Here is an 8,116-nt window from a genome sequence, read left to right as displayed (position 1 = left end):
ACTATAAGAATACAGCATAGTAGGCCAGGCACAGTGGCTCACGCCTGTAATCCCAGCTTTGGGAGGCCGAGGTGGGCAGATCACGAGCTCCCATCCTGACTAACAAAGTGAAACCCTGTCTCTACTAAAAATACAAAAAATTGGCCTGGCATGGTGGCAGGGATTAGAATCCCAGCTACTCGGGAGGCTGAGGTAGGAGAATGGCATGAACCTGGGAGGCGAAGCTTGCAGTAAGCCGAGATGGCACCACTGCGCTCCAGCCTGGGCAACATAGCGAGACTTTTTCTGTAAAGTCATAAAAAACATGGGAACAATGAGATAAAATCAACCGTTTGAAATGTACAATGAGTCTTGAATAATGAAAATGATTCTAAAATTTGGAGATCTGGTCAGGATGCTGTAGAGAGATGGGGTATTTTAGCAGATGGCAAGTATAAATTGAAATGTAATCTCAGCACCTGAACTTCTGTGGAATCACACATTAGCTAAAACTCAACTATAAAATCTAATTACATTTCTTTTGAAACCTTCTTTTAAAATGTTGATCAGTTATTAATAATTTAATATGTGTAACTACTAGGAATAGTAGGCAAAGACTCAGTGCAGTAAAACTAACTATAAAGTGTGTGTGGCTCATCTGTTCAGCCATCACGCTCAAGAAAATGTGCTCAAGTTCATTTGTGACTAACGGGAAAAATTCTCATTACAAAACAAAAGCTCTAAACTGAAAAATGTTCTTAACTGTCTCTTAACTGGACTCGATTGCTTCTCTGCCATGAAATTTTTTTTTTTTTTCTTAAGCAAAACGTTGCTTGATCATTTTCTTTTACTGTTATGCTTAAGAATAAAAACACATAAAACTGATCAATATGGCAATCAAGTTAATTCAATAAGACACTTTTTTATTTGTTTACCACCTGTAAGTGCCACAGAGACTACCACTACAGGAAAAGACAATAGAGGAGGAACCTCTAAGGTAAGGTTTGAGTTAATTTGCTATATTTAAAGTTTCTTTAGAAAAATGTCCTTTGGTTTGTAGACACAGTTTATATACCATTAGTTGAAGCTGCGCATAGTTATACAGGGCAGAAATGTCTCCTTTAAAGTTAACATCGTTTTACACTTACAATGTGACTTCTTTATTTGAAATGTGGCTAGTTTCATCCAGTCTAAATTGGAAATACGTATCATTGTCTCTTTTTGCCTCAGGACAGTACTGGAAATGAGATGTTTCATTTCAATGCATTTTTCTCAGTTGAAACTGTGTAAATAAATAGATTGGGAAAGATTTAATGAAATCATCAATAGCCTGGAGCCAGCTAGTGGCTCTGTGCTAAACATTTGGCATAATCAACTGTCTAAGAGATTGAAAGTCCTAGGTACTGGGATTTAAGGTTATCCTGAGCTCAGACAGGTGAGCGTCTAGAAAGGGGTTGACACAGAATCTTCATCTACACAAGCTAGATCAAATGAAGTAATAAGTGATCCAGGGCATTTTAATCAATACAAATAAGCCATTTGGATAATTCAGATGTTTAAATTTATATTTTAACAGTGGAAAAAATAGATTAGAGCTTAGTTTTCCTTCTGATTCTGTTATAACTCACTGGCTCCCCTTATATAAACCAAGTAATTTCTCTATGCCTCAGTTTCCTAGCAGGGAAAATATGTCCTTGGAAAAGAACAGTAGTTCCCGTACCCTTTTACTCATAATGTTAAGATTTCTCAGAACACAAAAGAGAAACCACAAAAGATGAATTTGGGAAGTTTATCCCAGCATCAACTGGCACAGTGGTGCATTTTTTTTTATCGTATCTTACATTTCCGTTTGAAGGAGTCCTGCTGCTATAAAATATTTAAAACAATAGTAGTCTGGATGAGGATTTCTAAAATAACTTCCAAGTCTAATGATAGCTTGGATGTCATGTAAATATATATGATGTAAAATATAAAATTAACATTGAATATATATTTATATGAATTCATTTAATATGAATTGCATATTTTATATCAGTATACTTATATAAATATTCTTGTATATTTATATGAATTCACTTAATATAAATTATATATTTCATATGAATTATACATTTATATTTTAAATAAATATATATTGATATGAAATATATAATTCTCAACTCTACCATGAGTAACCTTTATAGACACTACTTCTGTAACACAAGGATTTTCAGCAACAACAATTAACACTGAAGAATAAGCATCACTCAAAGAGGAACAAAAGGAGGGAATATAGTGGAGATAAACTATGAAGGATCTCCATTTTGTTTGGAGAAAATCAATATGAATATTTGTATGCATTCAAGAACAAGTAGGAAACAATGTTACTATCTGCACCTTTTGCACTGGATGGGATACAAACAGAAACATATATATGAAAGTGAGAAAACATTATTTCTGTAGTGCCAATTAAGGCCTCAAATTATTTCTAAAGCAATATTTTAGATTTATGTAACCATGACTGTCTACAATGATCGTAAGAAATGCTAGACCTAAATGTTTTGATCTGATGGAATATTGTTTTATTGAATGATGTTTGAAATGAATGAGCTTTTGTCAGAAATATTTTGTTGTACAAACACTTTCATTGCATAAAATTTTATATATATTCAAAGAGAATCTAAAATCCGTAACTGTAATTTGTTTTCTAAATGTGAATAAGAAATTGAAATGAATTCTATTGAAAGACGTTTTATGACAATTCAACTAGGTCCAGAAAACTGGAATGACACTCTACTTTATGTAGTCAAATTCCAACTATTTAGTAGGAAATTATTTTTTAAAACTCCACAATCTAATCGTTAACTGGAATCTTGAAAATAGGATTCTCCCAAAGAGTTTTGTTTCTGCTGTAGGATATTTCATAAAATAAATGAAGTACATTTTAGGCATTAAGAAATTATGCCCCAGCCTGTAATCCCAGCACTTTGGGAGGCTGAGACAGGTGAATCACGAGGTCAGGAGTTCAAGACCAGCCTGGCAAAGATAGTGAACTCCATCTCTACTAAAAATACAAAAATTAGCTGGGCGTGGTGGCAGGCACCTGTAATCCCAGCTACTAGGGAGGCTGAGGCAGAGAATTGCTTGAACCCGGGAGGTGGAGGTTGCAGTGAGCTGAGATCGTGCCACTGCACTTCAGCCTGGGCGGTAGAGTGAGACTCCGTCTCAAAAAAAAAAGAAAAAAAAAAACCAAAGAAATTATGTCCAAATTTTTATTCATTCTCACATATTTTCAATATCTAAAATGATGCAGAGAGGAGTCCTTCCAACTTGGCTAGTTTATTGTTATCAGTGATGGCATCAGTTCATGTGGTTTTAACAAGGCAATCACATAGGCACAAATAATTGTGTTTTGCTAAAAAATAATTCAATAGGGCAAAAATATTGATTTAACTAACTCAACTGAACTTCAGGGTATTTCACAATACCAACTGGATGGGAAACTGTTTCTGAGTGCCTGCCCTTTGACAGGTTCCACTCCACTTTGTGAGAAAAAATAATTTTCATTTTGCCAATTCTTTAAGATAAATGTGGGCAGGCAGAGGCGCTTATAGAAAAAGCTTTAATCAGAACACTTTACAGGAGTCTGTGAATCAGACAGGCGACTTTTGCTACAGGTGAGAATGTATTGCTTAGAATATGAAAACATGTTAAGTCAGCTGGAACTCTTAAATATTTAAGGTTCATTAAAAGTTTGGCTTCATAAACTAAACAACATATAAAATGTAGATTCAGTTAGGTATAGGAGAGAAAAATGAAGTGTTGACATAAAGACAAAGAAGTGTATTGAGACTAAATTAACCTAACATCATTTTTCACCTGGTCATCCAATCCAGATTGCATCTCCTAGTTAACAAGAGCTTCATTTTAGCCTCTTGGAGCCGGGAGATTGCAACAATCCAGAAAAAAAAAATGGCTTTTGCCCATTTAGGAATGTTTTGACTCACCACAGCTGAGCAATCAGAAAGTCACTTGGTTAAGTAGCAGCTTTGGGCTGGTCCTCGTGCAGTGGTGTTTACAACTAATTGATCACAACCGATTGCAGATTTCCTTGTTCCTTTTCCACTCCCACTGCTTCATTTGACTGGCCTTTAAAAGGAAAAAAGGAGGTTTGATTTTCAGTATTGTGACACATTAATAGATTAATGTCATAATTCTTCAGAAAATTTTAAAAATTAGATTTCTATCAGGAAAGAAAAGCTAGAAAACCCGAAACTAAACCAAGACTACATCAAATGTGCTGGTGTAAACCTACCTGTGGGGTTTCTGTGCTCTTTTAGATATCTTCCAATTTTTTTTTTACTTTGAAATGTTTGTCTAATTTAAAAGATAGATTATTGCTAAAAATTAATAAACCAGCATCTTAATCATAACTCTATAATATTCTTCTGATTAACCACTGAACAAAATTTCTTCTCCTTTTGCTCACCTCATGCTACCCACCACAGGATAGACAAATTCCAAGTCAGAATCACATCTCACTAGAATGTAGTGTTGATGAGCTCCCAAAATGACAGAAAGGAAAGGGATTTTCCTTCCCTCTTAGTGTAGTCGATCTCTAAGGCAGATGGTTAATTCATTGCACCTGTAACCAATTAGCCATTCAAAACAACTGATTCTTCACAGTAAATTGTTGCCTTGCCAATCTGAGAAGCAGGTGCATATTCAATGGCTAAATTGCCAAGTGGTTGGATACACAAGATGAAATCATCCAAATACAAAATTCTGTTAGATAAATGTGTGGAAAAATATGATCAGTTATAATAATTCCATTCTAAATTAAGAATTTAATTATTTCAAGTTTTGAATCACAGCTCTGAGAATTTTATTTTTTTGATTCTGATATTTGGCTACTGAATTAAGCAGATGTTTTTTTCAATGAAAATTAACTTTTTAAAAAAACAAGACTTAGAATTTTATTTTTCTTCTTTCTAGAAACAATGGGTTTTGATTATAACAAACATATTAACACATATTTCATTATATAGTAATTCATTTAATGCATCTGCTTTAAAATGGATACCTTTATATCAAAGATTTAACTTCCAGCCAAGGCACCTAATTAATTTTATTGAACTGAGTACAGTATAGCCACTCTTATTTTGTAGAATGAAAATCTATGTGGCTTATCTTATTACCATAGTGCTAATATTATAAACTTCATAGACCTGAACTATTTTATCCTAGAAAATTATTCAATAGAAAATTATTCAATAAAAAATTCCATCTTTCTCACGTGTGTTTTTTGAATACATGGAAAGGGTCCACTGACACTTTTTCTGGGCAGCCACTTGTCTACACAATCCAATCTAAATTTCCCAAATTCTGTCCGCATTTTCCATCAGAATTGCTTGATGGTAAGTGTATCAGTCCATTTTCACACTGCCTGAGACTGGGTAATTTATAAAAAAAAAGAGGTTTAATTGACTCACAGTTCCTCATGGCTGGGAAGGCCTCAGGAAATGTACAATCATGGTGGAAGGCAAAGGGAAAGCAGGTACCTTCTTCACCAGGCAGCAGGAGAGGGAGAGAGTGCAGGGAAACTACCACTTATAAAACCATCAGATCTCATGAGAATTCACGCACTATCATGAGAACAGCATGGGGAAAACAACCCTTATGATCCAATCACCTCCCACCAGGACCTCCCTCAACAATGTGGGGATTACAGTTCAATATGAGATTTGGGTGGCAACACAGAGCCAAAACATATCAGTAAGGAATCACTTTCAAGAAGAGCATCAGACCCTGTTTAGTTGGCACCAGGATCTTATTCATACCTTCCCATCTCAGGAATTGGCCTGGAGGGTATTTATATGGGTGGACCATGGTCACATTCCTGTAACAAATAAGAACTCTTCAAAGAGTTCAACCAAAACCCTGTTTGTAGCGGGAGGAGATACTATATGAAAGGTAACCAAACTCTAACTGGATAATTCAGGTAGCATCACTCCTACTATCCTATCTCAAAACCCAGGATAGACACATGGGAGGCATCTTTAAATTAATCCCTCCCTTTCCACATCTCACATGTCTCCTATCCTTTGGATACTATTTTCCACGTTTCTGGTGTTTTCATTCTTATAGCCATTTTTCTTATGCCTTTTTTCCCAACTGATTTATTCAAAATATTCACACATCTCTTTACTTATTTACCCCATAAATATGGACCAAATATCCAGCAAGGGCCAGGAATGAGAAAGAAAATAGAGAATGGTGAATAAGGCAGGCATGTTAAATGTTTTAATGGAGTGGATAGTCCACTTGATAATTATAATTTTGTCCTAATCCACATCTGAGAATTAGGAAGGCTTCCTGGGATAAGTGAATGTCAAAACCAAGACCTGGTGCTGAAGCCCTTCTGTAATTAAGCACACAGATCGGAAATAATTTTCCAGGCAGTGGGAATTCTGTTCCTTGTCTCTTCACTCTCAATGCCAACCTCCACAGTGCTTACAAAATTATGTCTTTAAGAATACTTCAGGTCACCGTCATCCTCTCTTTAAAGATTCCCCATTGTCTACTGAAGAAATTACAAACCTCAGATTAAATTTCCAGTATCATTTTTTTCAACAAAGAACCTATAGTTCTATTTCACTGTAGTATCAACTCTTTGCTGAACAACAGGAACAGTTACCCTACTTTCTTTTGTAGCTTATTCTAGCAACTTATACTGGAAAATTCCCACTTATCATCTAAATTTATGTTAAAATATTATCTTCTCTGAAAGCTTTCCCTTACCCCTCCATTCAGGCTTCATTGCTTATTTTTCTGATATTCCACATCCTTTGCTCCTCTATTATATAGCACCTATTTTATTCTGCTCCATATATTAGTTTTTCTTTATCGGAGAAACCTAGGCTGTACTAGCTATATAAATACCCCCATCCCACTCCTCTAGGCTTCCTAGTTTCACATCCCAGTCTACAAAGACTTCATTCCTGTGACTTTGCCGCCACAGTGAAAATGGAATTGCCCACAATTTCCTGTCTCCCACCAAGTAGCAGGGACAACTTGAAACCAGACACCTGCAATGATATTCCTCACTAAGCTCCCCTTCAGCATCTAGAATTTGACCTTGAAGATATGTTATTTCTCTTCTCTTCCCCAGCGCCCTGAGTCTCCTAGCATCCCCTTTTGTCCCCGCTCTCTAGTATTTCTGATGAACTCCCATCAAGAATCACAGCTCCACTGCCAGAAATGGAAGAAAACTTTCCTCCAAATATAATAGTTTTCACAGAGATGGACTTATCTATAAGAGATTATAGAGTTTTGAAAAAATCCCCCAAAATGCATTGCTTTTTGAGGTTTAAAGCTCCGCTAGATAAGAAACTCATACCAGGCTAAGGGAAACTGGGCTTTTTCTAACATTCTTCTGCTCTTAGAAGAATAGTCCCTTAGAAATTCCTTGACATTTAGGATTGTTACTGAGAACCCTCCCCAGGGGTTGCATGGATGCCCTGCATCTCAACCTTGGATAAGGGTGTTAATATTTGAAAATAGCATTTGAGACCAGCCTGAACAACATAGTGAAACCCCTTCTCTACTAAAAATACAAAAAAAACTAGCATGGCAGCGGGCACCTGTAATCCCAGCTACTAGGGAGGCTGAGGCAGGAGAATCACTTGAACCCGGGAGGCAAAGTTTGCAGTAAGCCGAGATCATGCCATTGCACCTCCAGCCTGGTCAAGAAGAGCGAAACTCCATCTCAAAAAACAAACAAAAAAAAAGAAAATAGCTAACTCTTAGTCATAATATCTCTTTTATAGTTGCCCTAAGAAATATGACATGCCTTTTTGTAACTCAACCCCCTGGGAATTTTGTGACTCTTGATACCCCAAAACCATGGACATAGGCTCTGGTTACACACATCTTCCTCTGCAACTAGATTATGCCGGATTCTATTTTGCAAGTGCCTTTACCCAATGGAAATCTTGCCTATGATGGTGCTTTGTGCACATTAGACACCTAATAAATGCATACTCAATTGAATTGCCCAGGAAAGGCATATGGCACAGATGACTAAAAAGTGAAAATCCTCTACAACATACTACATTACCATTTAAGGGGGAAAAATCTTTTTAATGTACACGGTGAC

The 8,116-nt window shown here is 36.1% G+C and overlaps 1 long non-coding RNA gene across 1 annotated transcript; it reads right to left on the bottom strand.

The window, feature by feature from the left end:
- Positions 1–337: 337 nt before the first annotated feature.
- LOC116466987 (uncharacterized) lies at positions 338–5,594 on the bottom strand. The gene is made up of 3 exons (XR_004247694.2): positions 5,451–5,594; positions 3,966–4,107; positions 338–1,261 (listed from the first exon to the last, which is right to left on the bottom strand). It is a non-coding gene; the product is annotated as an uncharacterized LOC116466987 (long non-coding RNA).
- Positions 5,595–8,116: the final 2,522 nt, after the last annotated feature.

This window comes from Hylobates moloch, unplaced genomic scaffold (genome assembly GCF_009828535.3).
Source record: "Hylobates moloch isolate HMO894 unplaced genomic scaffold, HMol_V3 SCAFFOLD_4, whole genome shotgun sequence".
In the NCBI taxonomy this organism is placed as follows: Eukaryota; Metazoa; Chordata; class Mammalia; order Primates; family Hylobatidae; genus Hylobates; species Hylobates moloch.
The sequence above is the reverse complement of the archived record's forward strand: the minus strand, read 5'-3'. Positions and strand labels throughout refer to the sequence as shown.